This window comes from Corvus kubaryi, unplaced genomic scaffold (assembly GCF_017639235.1).
Source record: "Corvus kubaryi isolate FWS band 111438036 unplaced genomic scaffold, C.kubaryi_AGA036_p1.0 137, whole genome shotgun sequence".
NCBI lineage: Eukaryota > Metazoa > Chordata > Aves > Passeriformes > Corvidae > Corvus > Corvus kubaryi.
Genome location: NW_024580671.1, coordinates 844,358 through 861,098, shown reverse-complemented (window position 1 = coordinate 861,098; position 16,741 = coordinate 844,358). Strand labels below are relative to the sequence as shown.

Sequence of the window (16,741 nt, the reverse complement as noted above, 5' to 3'; positions counted from 1 at the left end):
AATATTAAAATCCTCATGCAGCTTGGCTGGCTTGCTTGAAATTTGCTGGGAAAAATTATAAATTTCCCTTCTAATCATGTTTATACCCTAGGCCATTAGAAGGATTTTTCCTGCTGCTAAGCTCTCACACTTCTTGTTGAACTACTCTGACCCTTGTTCTCTCGTGTATTAAGACAGATCCTCATCAGTGGTTAATACTCCCCATGAGACTGCAGGAGCTTTTCAGGCCTTTCTCAGTGACAGAAGGGTCTGTGCTCTTAAAAAGATGAGACTTCACAGACTGAATTAGAAGCTATATGTCAGTTTGCCAATATATTAAATTGAGTTTATTGTAGGATTTCAATTGTAGTCAATTTTAAAGAACGGAGATATCTCTGTGATAATTGCCTGGAAACAGATGTGTCCAAGCAAGCTGTCATAGAACCTCAAAGTATCTAGTCATCAACATCATCTAGTGGTCAAAGAAGAGGGCTGTGAGTAAAGGTAACATAGATCCTAGTTCTGCCACAGGCCCTTTTAGCTGGACTGACTTCCCAATCCCTTCTTAGATGATCAAATTGCCATGGGGACACTAAGAATAACATGCACAGAAAAGCATGGTGTGCTCATTAAATGAACAGGAGTCTATTAGAACAAGTTTTTGCTTTCTTTTGTTCCCATTTATTCCTGTTAACCAGGTGGTAGGATTATGCTGATCCACAGCTGACCTGGGCTCCCACCTCCACATGGAGGCAAAGATACTGTAGTGGCCCTGGGCAGCAGCTACTGCCAGTGACTGCAGTGACAGTGACTGAGTGACATGGTCTGAAACTGGACCAGCACTGCATTTACGTGTAAAACAAAACACATCTTTCAGGTCACTGGCTTACTGGTGAATTCTCATATCCTGCTCTCATTTGCCCTTATTCTGCGTAGCTGCTTCTGGAAAGGGGTGTCTTGTGGCGAGCCGAAGGAGGGTGATCTGATGAGAAGCCAAAGGGGGTATGTGAATGAAACCCAAGCCATTTAAGACCATCTTATGCCTTTCCTGCATTTCTATTTTGTTATGCTCACATCCACAGAGAAGGAAAAACTCAGCTTTGTTAGGTTAGCTGTTGCCCTTAAACCCATGTTTGCCTGTAATCTGATTAAATTCAGGTAAAAGGAAATCAATCAAAATTAAGAGAGATGACAATGCTCAGCACAAAGCTGGTGCTTCACCCCTTGGTGTGTGATGTAAGCTGTAAGTGAGCCTTGCTGCCTTCCTTGGAGATTGGTAAGTAAGCAGAGCAGTCATATTTAGCAGATGTAGGAACAAGAAAGCCTATAGCTACAGCATGAAGGGGGAGGATAAACAATTTATAAGTACTTGTAAGTGATGATGGCACAGCTCTGAGTTACTGCTCTAATTTACTGCTTGCTGCTTGTCTCCCCCGCAAGCCTCCGCCAGCAGATTGCAGGGCCACTGCATTTTGAGCTCTGTGCAGTCTCAGACACAGGCTGAGGGCTGTGCTGTATGAACCACACTTTCATTTTTGAGAGCATACACGAATAGCCTCACTAAATTCAGTGGGATGCTTTGCATAAATACTCACTCTGTATGGCTTACATTGGGTAGTGCTTACGAGGTGAGCCACTTAACCACAAAACTTAGCAAAGGCATAAAAATACAACCGCTTTTTATATAGAGCTACTGTAGATCATTGGCCTCAAAAGTCCTTGTTTTTAACATGATAAATGGCTGGCTCCCAAGTGTAGTCACTACTGTTGTGGAGTGTAATCTGATACAGAATGGTAAACAAGGTTTTATTTGATGTACAGTATTGAAGTGAATTCATGCTTTTAAAACTCCCTCCTCTATTGGTCTAACCAAGCACAGTGTTCCTACATTGTGCAAATAATTACTGATGTGGACTTTACAAATGCAAACGTTAATAAGGTATTGCTTGAAAGTGTTACGTGGTCTCAATTAATTTGATGCAGGAAGCCATTTCTTGGTAGGATTCCTCATCACCTCAATGCAAAGATAAAGATTTTTTGAGGAACTATGTGCAGATCAAAGGCACTCTTTGAACTGCACCTAAGTATTGGTTAGGCCTGGGAAATGAATTGTTACGGGAGATGTATTTAACTGTGAGTGAATATATATATATCTTAGAGCAGGAGAAAGGAAATTGTAGTTTCCTTAGAACTTCAAAGGGAGGAAACTTTATAATGAAAAACTAATATATATCTTTGCATAACACTTCAGATTTTGTGTCTCCTGCCATTGTGTAATCTTGCATCAAAGGATACCTAGGTAAGTATTTGAGGAAGCCATCAGCAAGGAGACCAGCACAAGCTATGGAGGGAGTGAGCAACAGAGAGCTATCAAAAGGATTTGGAATTGATGAACATGGGGTTGAACAAATTATGTTTTCCCATATTAAACTTTTATATTTGAAGAACAGCTTTAAGAAGTCGTTTAGACATGTTGTGTGACCTGGTTACTGTAAAAGAGTCCATAAATATTCATTTACTATCAAAGTTATAGTTTCCACGACTTTATTGCCCTTGTACATTGTGTGGGATTTGTTTCCCACCAATATTTATGAAACATCTTAGACACAGTTATTTTCAAGCAAATGTTGAGAGATACTTTTGATCATCAAATTTTAAATTAAGAAGATTCTTGATCTGGTAAAATTCCTAAAAATCTGAAAACTTTCTAAGAAATATATATATGCACTCAGCAGGTACCATGGAGGTGGTAATGAGATCATTCTCAAGGGAGAAGAATGAGGTAGCCAAGGATGTGTATCACCCATACAATAGAACTACAGGTACAGTTTAAGTTTTGAATAACCAATGTTCACAATAAACCACTTTATGCCACAAATTATTCCAAAAAGATAATTAAAATAGTTTTGAATTCTGAATGAAAACTTCAGTGAGCCAATGGGCAGCTCGAGTACAGAAAAAAGAGATAATATTCATTTAAGAGATCATTTGTTATGGATTGTTTGCCAAGTTTCATTGGTTGCCATCTTTATTTTGCATTTTACTCCAGCTCTTTCAATGGGTATTTATTTTGTTGGCCAAAGTCTGTAAAAGCAACTTAAGATGCATATAAGTACTCAGAAATCACTTAGCTGGTAAGCTGCTAAAGTGATTTTAGGGCAAGCCAAAGTCAACACACATAACAAAGCAGAGTTTTTATTCTTCTGTTCACTTAATTCAAACAAACACAAAAACCTTATGCAGAGGTACGTGAGACAATGCTCCCCTTCCTACAGATGCTATTTTGTACATAAAAATACAGATTTCTCTTATACCATTGAGCCCAAGTTGGTAAGCAGCAGTAGTACTCAAACCTGTTTTCCTATGGATTTTTTTGTTAAAGTTGAGGTCATAGTAAGCATCTGTTATGACGAATGAAGTATGAACACTCATTTTAACCTTTTCCTCAGTGAGGCTCTCACTGAGTTTCTCAGCCTTCAATTTCTTTCTGAGAATTTAATTCATTTGGGATATTTTGCCATACACCAAAGTTGGTAGAAAATCAGCAGTAGATTCAGAAATCATTAAAGGAACTAACAGACAGACATTGGCATCATATGATCCTTATTTATTTCAGCAACCAGACAGCAAGAGAAAACAAAAAAAATACACTTTGCAATATTCCCTGTCCAGGTTTCTTCTTGGTGTCTGCAACAAAATAATGCCCCCCAAAACTTCAGAGACCACTTGTAAAAACTGACTGAGTAGTTAAGCATGTTTAGTAAAAGTGTTACAGGTACTGGCATGCAAATGCTGCTTTAAAGAAAGATAAAAATATGCTTGATTGTCTTTACCAGACAGAGCAGGAGAAAGGCAGGTCAGCCCACCACAGAAGGCTGCTATGCTGAAGGTACTGACAGTGTGGTTGCTAAACTCTAACTTACATGTAGTAAGTTGTGCTATAAATAAGAATTGTATTCTTATTGGTGGTCCTGTGGTATGTCTTCTGCCTATTGCCTCTACCAGCAGCAAATGGGACATTTTTAACTTATAGAGACTAAAGTTAACACTGTTTTCTTGTTACCAGACAAGGAAAAGAAGTACACACTTGTCATTATCAGTACCGTATCATTCACAACTGGGAACATGATGTGGCACCCACCAAGTCCTTGCGGAATGCAGTGAATATTTTGGCACCATATGTGTTCAGGTTCTTACAAAGAACTTAAAAAACAGATGGGATGGATTCCTGAAAATGTGTATATGCCATTCAGCTATTTTGCTGTAAAGAGAGCTTAGTGGTTCATCAGCGAATTGCTATTTAAAGACTTTTTTCTTCCCCCTTCTCTATCCATGGTGTTACGCAGTAAGCCAATACGGCCCAAAGTCACAGAACAGGAAAAAAGGGACTCCATCTGCAGTAGGTAGCAAACTCTGTCACTGTGAGAAGTGAGTGTTGTAGCAGCCTAACAGGCATTTAGTCATGTGTAGCTAGCTCCCTACCTGCAAATCTCTGTTTTAAATTATCCTAACTGTAACACTACAAAGCGTTAGAGCAAGTCAGTTTGATTCTGTCTTCCTTGACTCCATAGGAATCTGTGGAAAGCATCTGTTTAAAGCACTGCTGTCTTGAGGGCTTTTTTTTGTGCACAAGCCCCATCTGCTCACAGAAGAGTCTGTGATGTCCCCTCAACAGGATTTTATGTTTCTGCCTAGTCTGTAAGAAATTCCTCTTCTGAGGATCTCAGCTGAGTCAGAGGTCCATTGAGATTTAAGGCTTAGCATGGACACAGGAAAGACAGAGAAAGGGGATATTGTGTCCTGCTGTACTGCTGCTTTCAGACTAGCCAGATAATTTCTGTAAACTGGGACAAGCTAGACCAGGCATTAATAAAGCTCAGAGCTGTATTACATCCTTATGGAGCCCCTAGTTCTGCTGCTGAGCAGCTGCAAGGGGAGCCAGATCAAAGGCAATGAACATTTGTGCGCGACAAGGAAGAAGGCAAGCCGTGCTCCACAGAGACACAGCTGTCCATGCTGAAGAGGATTCCAGTTTTGAGGAAGCTATTTCCTTTGAATTGCTTAGGTCCTGACATTATTATTGCAAAGGTTTAGAGGATGCCTTGGATGGCTTTAAATGAGAGGCCAGCTCTGTGGTTCTCTGAAGGAGAAGGAGGTGAAGCACTCAATCCTTTTGACTGAAAAAATTTTAAGTGCTCAATGACAATAGCAAAGGGCCATGGAAAAGGCTGTTTACTTTGGTACTAGACAGAAATGTTACTGATGTAAAGAGAACAGAGCTTTCTCCAAATTTTCTTCTTCCCTGATTGCATGAAAATTATATGGCTGAAGGCTATATGCTAAAAAAACTTAATGTGTTTTAAAACATGCCCAGGCCTACAGGATTTGCTTACATTTGAAGCAAGATGTAACTCACCTATCAAAGGATGGCCAAAGATATCACTAGGTGAACTGACTATGTTGATTTTGGCTAGTACATGCTCAAGTCAGCTAGTCATAGGTGTCAATCTAGTTCTCAAGATGTCCTTTGGGTATGGTTGAGATATACCATGTACTGTATTCTTATTGGTGGTCCAGTCTGAGGTGAAAAATCCATATATTCGACGTTCAGAATAGCAGCCATTCTCTTACCATCATAACTCTTACAACATGGGGCTGGGTCAGATGACTCTCCAGACAATGTAAAGACAGCAATTTGGGAATAACATTGAGGACTTTATACACAGAATTCTGGTGCTTGGTGAAAACAGAATTACTCCCTTTAGTATTATTTCATCTTCAATACTGGATCTTAAGGAATGAAAAAATAGTACCACAAGGTCAGTTCCTCATATAATTATTTAAAAGTATGTATATCTTGTGAGTTATGGTCTTTCCATTGTATCAGATCTTGTTTTTGAACAGCTGCGCACTGATTACTCTTATGGCTGGTGAACAGTGTGCCTGGGCTATCTTTCTTCTGGCAAACATTCAAAGCACAAAAAAATTATCAGTGCTTCTGGTAGGCTAATGAAATTAATGCTGATCCTTGACATCTTTATTGATATTGACTTACCACTTCACAAATCATTTTACAGAAGAGTGTGAGCAACAAAAAATAGTACATACATTTGCTAAAATATCCTGCTTTATACAGTAGATATGGAATGTTGCAGGAAAAAATAAGCTAAGCTGGGGTTGTAAGTCCACCTACTATTTTCAAGGAGTAGAGTAAAACTCAAGAGTAAACTGATGAGTGAAGATCACTCAACCACATGGCAAAACTGGATTACTCCTATTAACAGTAATTATTAACTTTTTCCATGCCAGAATTGACACCATTGATAAAACCTTTTTGTCTTTGCAATGAGAGCACTTGTAACAGGAAAAATTACTAAATAATAAACAGATGACCAGAAATAGTATTTTCTCCATTCCTGCTCCATGCATTTCTCTATGTGATGTTAGCAAGGTCTAGCTCCTCTGTTAATGATAACAAAATAATACTGTAAAAGAATAAAATAAAAATAACAAAAAAAGTATATATTCTGCCATTAGATTTCCTTCCTGTTATTTTCCTAAATGTTTCTCCCCTCTCCTTTATAGGTACACACAATGAACCTTTAAAAATGTGGAGCTGCCTTCAAAATTGCTATCGTCATCCAGATCAATTTGGAACAAAGTCCTGTCTCCCAATCTATTCTAATTTCAATGTACACACTCTGCTGGCTAGCTGCCAGCACGAAGCTCAGGAAATGATAAATACCCATTTAGTCACAGACGCACAGATTTCCCTGGGATGGTGGGCTGGGACTGCTTTAGTATTCCCAAAGTTGCTGCATGTTTACACATTCACTAACGTCACTTAGTGTGATATTTAGAAGCTGGATGTAGCAATGACACATGGGGGGAAAGGCCAGAAGTTGCACATGCTTTTCAAAAGGGCTGAAGCTTGGAGTCTTGTTTGCCTGCCCTGAGCTGATAGCCTTCCACCTCAAATAACTGTACATAACATGGATAGAAAATTAGGTTGGACTAATCTAATTTGAAACAAGCTGGTCACAGCCAGCTACTGTGAATCTCAAAGGTCTTATGAACTGGTTATGATAACTATTTGACATTTCTACAGGGCACTAAATGTAGCTATAAAGTGCAGCACACTGCGCAAGGAAAATGGGCTTGTATGCTTATTGGTTTGGTGGCTTGTTGGTCTTTTATCCCTGAATTGCTACAGAGATGTGGTTTTCTTTGTGCATCTGGGATATTTCCAGAAAAGGGATGAGTTAATAGCTTTGGATGACTTTTCCATATAATTAATTTTTATACCCTTCTCCCCAATTATTTGAGGACTGGATCTTTTGCAAAGGCTGGATCTAATATCAGGATAAATACTTTCCAAAGGGATTTGAATTTTTTTTGGTGCATCTCTTGCTGGTATGTTAGGTAAACATCAGCTTAAACAAACCCTGAATAAAAGCTGGAAGCCTGCAATGCAGGCAACCCTAAAAAATGGAATAAATTTAAGAGAGAAGCTCAGATTTTTCATTTACATTAGCAAGTCATTGAAAAAACAAAATACTCTGTTAAAGATAATTATGAATATTTAACTAATACTGTAGGCAAAAAAAGGTCTCTGGAAGAAACTCAGAGCCTTCTAATGTGTCTGTTGTGCAACGAAAATGTTAAAAACTCATTCCTGTTTTCACCAGCACTAAATACAAACATATGTTTTGACTATATGGTTGATATATGGACTGGATTCTTTGGTGTTCTGAGTTTCTTTGTCATGACTGGACATTACAAAGGAGTCTGTCATGACCCTTATCTCAGTTTCTGAGTGGGGCCCTAAGTGATGCAGTCCCCTCATAAGAGAGTGGAAAGACGTGGAACAATTATCTCAGAGACACAATTAATATAAGGGACACCAGTGCACAGCTTGCTCTGTGTCAATGCTGGCTGGGTGAAGAGATTGGTGTTGGGGCTCATTACAGTTACAGGTCTACAGTGCAATGTCTACAGGTGAGCCAGTTTGTCTTAAGATTTATTTTAGACAATATGACCTAAATCACTCCTCAACTTATCTGTTGAGCTGTATGAACAGCTGTTCATACATACATGCATACATGATAGACATGTAAAGACAATGAAATGAATCCTATGTCTGTTTCCTGTTATAAAAGGCAACTACCTTATTCTTGATTTGTTACTTAAATTGTTTTAGATATTTTTACAAGAGGATAGAGAAGTTTTTGTTTCAAACTTCCTTACAAGGTATTGCTAAAGTGAATTTGCTTTCTGAAAAGTTGACATTTAATAAAATCATGACTCTGATCATAATGTGCCAGTAGAACCGTTTGGACTCAAAACAAGTTCCTAAAGTTTTAAACAATGGATATAGGGTTCATAAACATTCTTAAGTTAACTGACTTGGGAATACAAAAAAAATATAAGTAGACAGACTAAAACAAAGAAGAAGTCCCTTCTAAGTGTCCTTTTTCATGTTTCTATTGAGGTAAGAAGTGTTTTCAAGTATAGAATTGCTAAGGATGTGACTTTGTTAAGAACCTTACTTGATAATTAGTACTAACAAGTTTTAAATTTACATCTTGCTTTGTTCTGTGCAGGCATACAATATTCTTTCAGTATCTCATAGACTAATTTAGAACAAGCCTAGTTAGAAACATTTGTTTAGTTTGGCCTTCCTTATCTCCAGAGCCATCTTTTTCTAACAATCTATCAGAGTTACTAGTTTCAATCATCAAAACTCACTTGCCACACACAAGATCTATTTTATATGCCACCTTTTCACTTTTATGCAATTCAAAGCATGTGGATGGACCTGAGCTTGAAGAATGCTGAGTAGCTGCATGACCACAGGGATTCTACAGCACTTGGGATGGTGTCAAATCTCACAGTGACACTTGGGTGCTACTGCAACCTGGACCTTGGCCTAGACCCAAATATGTTGAGTGTAAATAATTGCTCATTAAGTTCTACTGTAAAAATTAATTTGCACTAATAATGACAGAAACAAATGGTAATTTGTTTTGTAAAGTGTCTGTACTCCTTAATAAATTAATCTCCAAAATAATGTGCTACACTATATTTTCTGGTTCCATCACAGGCCAATTCTTTTTTCTTCTTAGAATGGATGATCACAAGGTCACAGAGTATTGACAAATATTACCATCAGAGAATAACAGAAGGAAAAGAAGTTGTTCTTATCTCAGAGAAAAGGAAATGTATTTTGGTAATGAAGTAGTCAAGATACAATAAGTTAGGTTTAACCCTCACAAATATCTATATAAAGATGTTTGTGCTTCCCAAGTATTGGTCTGTGAGTTGTTGCAGCCTATCTGTAGTAATATGGTTGAATTCCAAGGTTATCTTATTTGTTCTTCCTCTTCAATATAGAAATGAAGATTTCCTTGGATGTTCTTCAAGGTCAGCAAAACATTGTTTTCTTTCCGTCATCTGGGAAGGAAAACATTTCTGGCCCTTAAAAATATGTATTGTCTACTTAATGGATTTGCAAAAGAAGCCTAGTGAAATCTGTGTGGACTAGAAGAGTTGTTTTGCATCAAAGCTATTTAAAACAATCCAAGTTAATAATAACAACATTTTTTTAGATGCACAGGAGTGCATGTGAATAGAAAGAACTGTTCAATACAGGCTCTTATAGGAAGATTACTTCAATTTACACATTGATCACTGGTGGAGGTAACATGTGTCCAGGTCTAATGTCTTTTGTGTACATCTCCATCCTGGCATGAATTAAACCACACCATGTTTTGCTGTTCCCTATTCATTCTGCTGAGAGGGAGCCCAGGGGATTTCTGGTTGAATTGTACAAATATATAAAGCTTGGTAGTACTGATTCCAATTTACAATGGGAGTGGCAGTCTGTTTGCTTACTAAATTTCAGGATAAGTTTTCCATAGACATTTCATTTGCTGACAGTAAATTTCAAATCTGCTTGCAGGAGAGGTATTGTAATCCTGCATAGTAAATATGCTTGTAGACATTCACTTAAAAATTGCATGCATTTGGTGTTTTGGAGACATGAGCAAAACTGTGCTGACTCTGTGCACCAATAGTAAATAACTTTCCCAAGGTATCTGGTTGTTTCCTAGATATGCGTTAAAGAAACAAAGTCTAACACTTTCCCTCAATTACTTCTGAGTTTGTAATTAAATCCATATGAGAAGAACTGTTTGTTGGATTGGGGTGAATAAAGTGCTAGTAAAACCAACTCTAATTTCCTGGCCAGTCACTGTTTTCCTTCCCTTGTGCACCAGTGGCTATTCCAGGGATCACTGCCAGATCTGTAGCCATGTCCCCTAGGGCTTTGGTCTTGACACGTCTTTCAAAATAAACAGGACAGAGGATGTGGATAAGCAAATCAGTTACACAGACCCAAGCAAAGTTTCAGAAGCACCACCAACCCCCTGTGGGTCTTGCTTCTTGGAACCTTGCTTTTACTATATACCAGGGGATAAGGACATGGTGAGGTAGAGCTTGATTCCCACCCTCACTTATTTTGGGAACTCTCTGACTAAACCCTGAGCTTGATTAAAATGCAAATTCTGCTGTACACTACTTTAAAGTTATCTTAAACATTTCCATTGCCTTAATGAAGTTGAAATCAAGCCTGTAGATTGGCATCTCAAAGGAAAATGTGGGCACTACAATAAAAATGATGTGGGTGAATCAGTAGGTGTCAGATTGCTGAGTCCATAATGAATAATTATCTCAGCATAATTATTCTATGCGCTGTTTCTCAGGCAAGATGTAAAATTGAGGTCCTTTTGTTTCTTGGTAATTAAAACCACATCTTTTATGTGATTGCACCTTACAAAAGAGTCTCTCTTTTGGAGAATATGGCCTGCTAATAGTATCCAAAGCTAGATAGGGAACTATTATGCTGATTATTAGAATTGTCTGTCCTATATAATTTTCTCTTTCAGCATCTCTGTTACTAATTTTTGAATTTTCATTTCAGTTTATATATGTATTTTGCAGAAGAAACACTTATGTTGTACTTTCTGTGATACATTTTTTAAATTTTTTGTATATGAACAGGGTTTTGATACTGCTCCTGGACCAGATTTGACGTAATTTTGAGTTCAAAAATCAACTGCTGGATTTCAAAAGCAACTGGATGCATTCATGGGGTAAAAATACATGAAAAGTGTTAAACACAAAGACACAACTTCTGTTTCAGGAAATCCTTGAGTTGTAAACTGGTAAAAAATGGGAGAATATTCTTAAGAGTCCTGAATGTTCCCTCTATTCTTAAATTTTTTCCTTGGTATCTGTTGTTGACCACTATCAGAACAATAACTGGGGCTATACATACTTTTTATTTTGTGCAGAATGGCTACGCTTAGTTTTCTGTGTAATATACTGTAATGACTGAAATGCCCCACCATTCGGTTTTTCCCCAAGGCAAGAATGCAAACCTGTTTTTCAAAAAAGTATTGAAAATTTAAGTAGATTATTTTCTCTTGAAGCAATGTTACTTGGGATATATTTTTCTATAGAAATATTCCTGTTCAATTTTATTACCAAAATGGGCATCTTATCAAAATGTCTTGCACTCTCTGTAAGTTATGGTGGTTTTTTGGACATTATTACTTGGCCTGCTCTTGGAGCTATTATGGGAAATTGGATGCAGAAAATGGTTTCTCACGTTCCATCCAACTTCTTCAGCATATCCTCTTCTGCATTTGCTATGTGCCAATGCAATTATTTTGAGTGGAAGAATCACAAAAAACCAAATTTAGATGAGACATAGCTAAAAGCATTTTCATGCATCCATCCCAGAGATAACAGTTAAAGGATACTTTTGCGAAGAGCAGTAAGTCTGTCTAATTAAAACTGGATTACTGACCTGCTGCCCAGAATCAGATTAAAGAATTAACTTAGTACACAGTGGCAAACCGGCATTTTTCTAAAACTTTTCCTGTCATTATTTAGTGATTGCAACCAATAAGGGCTGCTTTTGGCTTTACCTTTGACTGCCCACAGATTACGCCTATGCAGCCTGTCAAGATGTGACTTGAGATGAATATTTCTTTTTCTCTGGCAAAACTGGAGAAAAAAGGGATAGAAGACATGAAACATCCAACTCTGAAGTCAGACACAAAAACTAAGAAGTCGGAGATGAAATCCATCTGACGTCTTTCTATCTTCATAACTTGGATATGATAGGAGAATGTTCCTTTTGTGAAACAACAGTAGGAGGAAGACAATAAAATAAAGGGTGAAGAAGATGGCTTGGTCATTGTAATGGCAACTAGGAAATGAGAAGAAAACCACCAATTACTCCATGACTAGTGTTTGGAGAAAGAAAATCCTCATGCTTGAGCAATACAAGCAGCAGAATCTCGGGTGAAACTATGTAACATACTGCATTTTCTTTGTGACAGTACATGGTGTGGTGGCTTTAAACAAAACAGCAGTTATTTATCCTGGCTGAAATTTGACTGATCAATGGTAAATACAATTTTGAGCTTATCAAGAAGTCATCAAGATAGCTGTGTCTGGCTAGATTATGACTAAGAAGGAAACCAGAGGCACTGGAACTAATGTTTCAGACTCTGTGGGAAATAGCAGAGTATGTATACCCAGGTCCTGAAGGTCCTCAACCTGTTTGAACCATGTTTCAGGAAGTGAATAATAAAAAAAGAAATCTATTATATATAATATAAACTTTGATATATTTCCATGTGTCTCCTGGGCTGGGTGTGGAACTGGAGAATCAGCTCTGGCAGTCAGTTGTGGTCTGCAGTCAGCTACCTGTGGGACTCAGGTGTACCCTGTGCTGATCAAACTGTGAGACCTGTGCTTGCCATGAGACATTATCAAAATAAAGAGATATGTCATGTGCTTGGAGAGGTACAGAATAAGGCAGTTCTCAAGCAGGAGGCCGAGGTATCTTTTTCTCCTGTGTTTGCCAAGTGCATTTACACTTGGAGTACTTGGCTGCCACTTGTGCAGACTTCCCTTGGAAACATTTTCCATCTGTCATGCTTACATGCAAAATAACCCCTGGAGATTCCACCCCCATCCCTGAAATGGAACCTCCCTTTGTCTCTTACAACTTTCAGCAAGGTTCTTATTAAAGAGACAGAGAGGAGAGGAAAAAACACAGACAAGGTCCTTTCTAGCGTTTCATATTCAAGAGCTGTAGCCAACAAGATCACAAATGCCTGGAATGGCAAAGAGAAAGGGATTCAGTTTCACCTTGATTCCTTATTTCCACTAGCAATCCTCCCTTTATCTGCAGCACTGTAAGCTGCATCAGCTGCTTCATCCAGGCCTACTAAGAATTGAGTCTCTTTATATGTGGAGAGCTGTGAAATAAAGTAGAGCTAGTAGTCCTTGACACTGCTTTCTCCTATACTTAGAACTGCATGTGAAATACCAGCCACCTTCTTCACAAAAGTAGCAGAAAATACTTTTCATTATGATTTGTAACACCATTCCCTCTTATAATACATCACTCACATCAACAGCAAAATGCGAAAAAAATCACTGAAAAGATATATGAGAGGATGGGCATCCTAAACCTGATCAGTGATGATGCAGGGGTGATATCCGTCTCTCTTATGTCTTCTTTTTTCAAAACGGTAATTTTTTTGCAAATAGACCGCTCTCTTATATAATGATTGTGATTTTCAGAAGACAATCTTCGGACAGCACTTTATAATTTCTACAAGATATTTAATGAATAGACATTAGGAAAACTAGATCATTTGAACAAATGGGATCTTTCTTTAATGGAATTTCCTTGACTTAAATTTCTGCTTCACATATTATGTAAAAGGAAGCTGCATATTCAGAAAATTGAGTGGCAAGACCTGCTTAAAAGACTGGCTGTTGTGCCTATCACTGACAGTGAAAGCCTGAAATTTCTGTTGTAATTTAGTTATATTTTGGTCATAGGGACATTTAAAACTACCTTTAAGTATAAGTATATTGGAAATAAGTATAGCTCTTATTTTTCAGAAGGATTTTTTGGCTTCTCCCATCTACTCTCCCCTCCCAGCTCTATACAAGCCATATCACTCAAGGCACTGGAAACAACAGGTTAGCACATTTTCCATGAAGAAGTATTGAACTTCTGCCCATTAACTGGGCTCCTTCAGCTCTCCTGCCTGACACCACACAGTGTGCCAGGCTTTGGCTGGGCTGACAAGTCTTTGCTGTGTTTTATTTTAATAAAAAGCACAATCAGCTGGTGCAGTGATAAAAAATCAGTTTATCAGGGATAAACAAAACAAGTTATTCAGAGGGAAATGATACATAACTGCTTGTGATTGAAGTCTTTAAGAATTACTTGTAGGAGAAGAAAGGAATTGCATAACAAATTTAACTCCCTGTTTTTTTCTCAGAATATGAGTGAAACGGGGCAAAACTATCCTGTGAGCCAAAACACACAAATGCTGATCATGCTCTTCGGCAGGCCTCTTAAATGCGTTTTTACTGAATTGAATGCTATCACCAATTCATTCTGTAATGGAAGAAAAAGAAGGTGGAAGGTGGAACCTTGTGGAAGTATCCTTTTTTCAGAGAAGACAGAAGACAGAAAATGAGTTGGAAAAATTCTTTTGAGACCTCTCCCCTCACCAATCCAAAAAATGAATACAAATCTAATGCATTGTTTGAAAACTGAAAAAAATACAGGCACAAGAAAGTACTCTCAGTTTACCAGAATCAGGCCTGTTGCAGAGACCCTCAGAGACCATTGTGTCCTTCTCCATATCCCTTTTCAATGCATTTCAGTAATTGCTGCATGCTGTTATCCAGCATCCATGCTTCACCACAGGGGTGTCTGCAGTTCCGTTTTGGCTGAGGAATTTATGGTTTGCAGGGATAAGAGACAAAAGGATAGCAGAAAATGGCAAAAAGGCAAGATAAATCTGGTGGTGCCCTCTGATCTCCATGGTCTGCTGTCTGCAGGCTGTAACCCCATGCAGAGTGCAGATGCACACACATGAATACACACTGCTAGTCTCCCTCTTCTTCCCTGCAGTTGGCTTTGCCATGCCACCTGTCTTCATACCACAGGAAGATATTCCTTATTCCCAGGCCTGCTGGAAGGAGGGGGATGAGGGATGGAAAAGGAGGCTGCTGTCAGGATGCAGGGGAAGAGGGGTTCTGTCAGGTGATCCTGCAACTTCCCCCCAATGACTCTCTCACCGTGCCGACCCCAGATCAGGGGACACTGTTGGTCACAGACTAATAGGGGCAATTGCACTTTGTGTGTCTGATGGATAAACTGCTATGGTAATTGCCTCTCCACATACTGTATAAACAGTGAATGATAGATTTCTGATGAGCAATCAAGACTCTGGACAGAGAAGGATTAGAGACAGAAATTAATATATATTTGTACATACAGTTATAGATGTAAAAGGTTGATGCCTTGTTGTTCTGGGAGCCAGAATAGCTTATTATGGTCACAGGTCTGAGGTTATATCATGTTTATATTCTAATATCCTGGTTTTAATGTCTAATAACAGTCAGAAATTTTCTGAATTTTTTCTGGTCCAGAATTGATTTCTATCCACATGGAATTTTTTTGGTAAAATTTGAAAAGGAATGGTTCTTGGGGTTATTTTTCCCTCCCCAAAATTATTCAGGTCTTATCATGGGCTGCTGAAAAAAGGATTTGAGTAAGGCTAAATCCACCTGCCTTCTGTCAGGGCATACCCAAGGAGAGGCATCAGCAACTCTTCTGTCAAAACAGGATCCAACCTATGTACATCAGGACTTCACTTCTGTACAGTAACAGAGTGTAGGAAAAAAAAATCTCTGCCACAGAAAGTGAAAGAAGTGAGGTGAGTATGAGAAAAAACAAGGAATGTGGGCGAAGAAGGAAAGTTTGGTGTGCTGTATCTAGGAATTCTGAGAAAGATAGTGAGGGAGGACAAAAGGGTGAGTTATGCATATCTCTGATCAAAAAGGCATTACTATGTTTTAGTTGCTTCTCATTTTTCTCACCATCTTTTGGCAGTTGCTTTGCCTTCTGGGAAGGCCCATGGCCCTATTTTGTTTCTGTGAATATTTTCTGTCAGCTTATGGTGAATGTTTCTTGCACTCATTGACTGAGTTCCTTGCAGTGTATCTCCAAGGACTGCATGGATGTCACGTAGTCGTGTATTTTCTCTAGGTTATCAGCATCATCCTCACTGACTCAGGGAACAGGGCTTTTGTTTAACTGCTGTCTCTCTCTGGTGTGGAAAGTAATTGCAAATTTGTATTTACTCTTTTTTTTTTTTTTTAACTGAAAAGGGGGCAGATAACAATCCATGATGCTAGACAATCTTCAGTAAGTACAGATGAGGCTGAGACATTTCAGTACTTTTTTGCAAGTACTCGGTGTGTGCCATTTCCTGTTTGTGTCCTTGTTCTTAAGCAAATGTTGCATTCACTGTTTTGAAATGTGAATGCTTTAACTTCTGCACTGCCCAGGGCATTCCTTCTGCTACTGGCTCAAGTTTGCTTATGGTTTTAATGGCTCAGACTAAACCCCTTCTGAACATTTTCTCACTTGTATGAATGGGTTTTTCACTGCATAGGAGTACTGCGTCATTGCTGAAATGACACTATCTTTTCCTAAAATATGTTTTTATTCCCTATCATCAGCTTGGTGTGGCCACACAAACCATGTACATTCTGTTCTTATTATCTGACTAATCTCTATCAATTCACTCTAGTCCAAAGGTTAGACAAACCCTACAGCTGACATTTGCAGCCTCATATTTGGAATCAG

At 38.4% G+C, this 16,741-nt stretch overlaps 1 long non-coding RNA gene across 3 annotated transcripts in view; it reads left to right on the top strand.

Moving 5' to 3' along the window:
• The window catches only part of LOC121659493, an 87,771-nt gene that overhangs the window by 61,972 nt on the left and 9,058 nt on the right, over positions 1-16,741 (top strand). Inside the window, exons 1-2 of one of the 3 annotated variants that reach the window (XR_006014356.1) lie at positions 1,786-14,052; positions 14,358-14,520. This is a non-coding gene — a long non-coding RNA (uncharacterized LOC121659493). Of the gene's footprint in view, positions 1-1,785; positions 14,053-14,357; positions 14,521-16,741 lie in introns of those variants that run through there. The other 2 variants (XR_006014354.1, XR_006014355.1) reach the window with 2 other exon arrangements.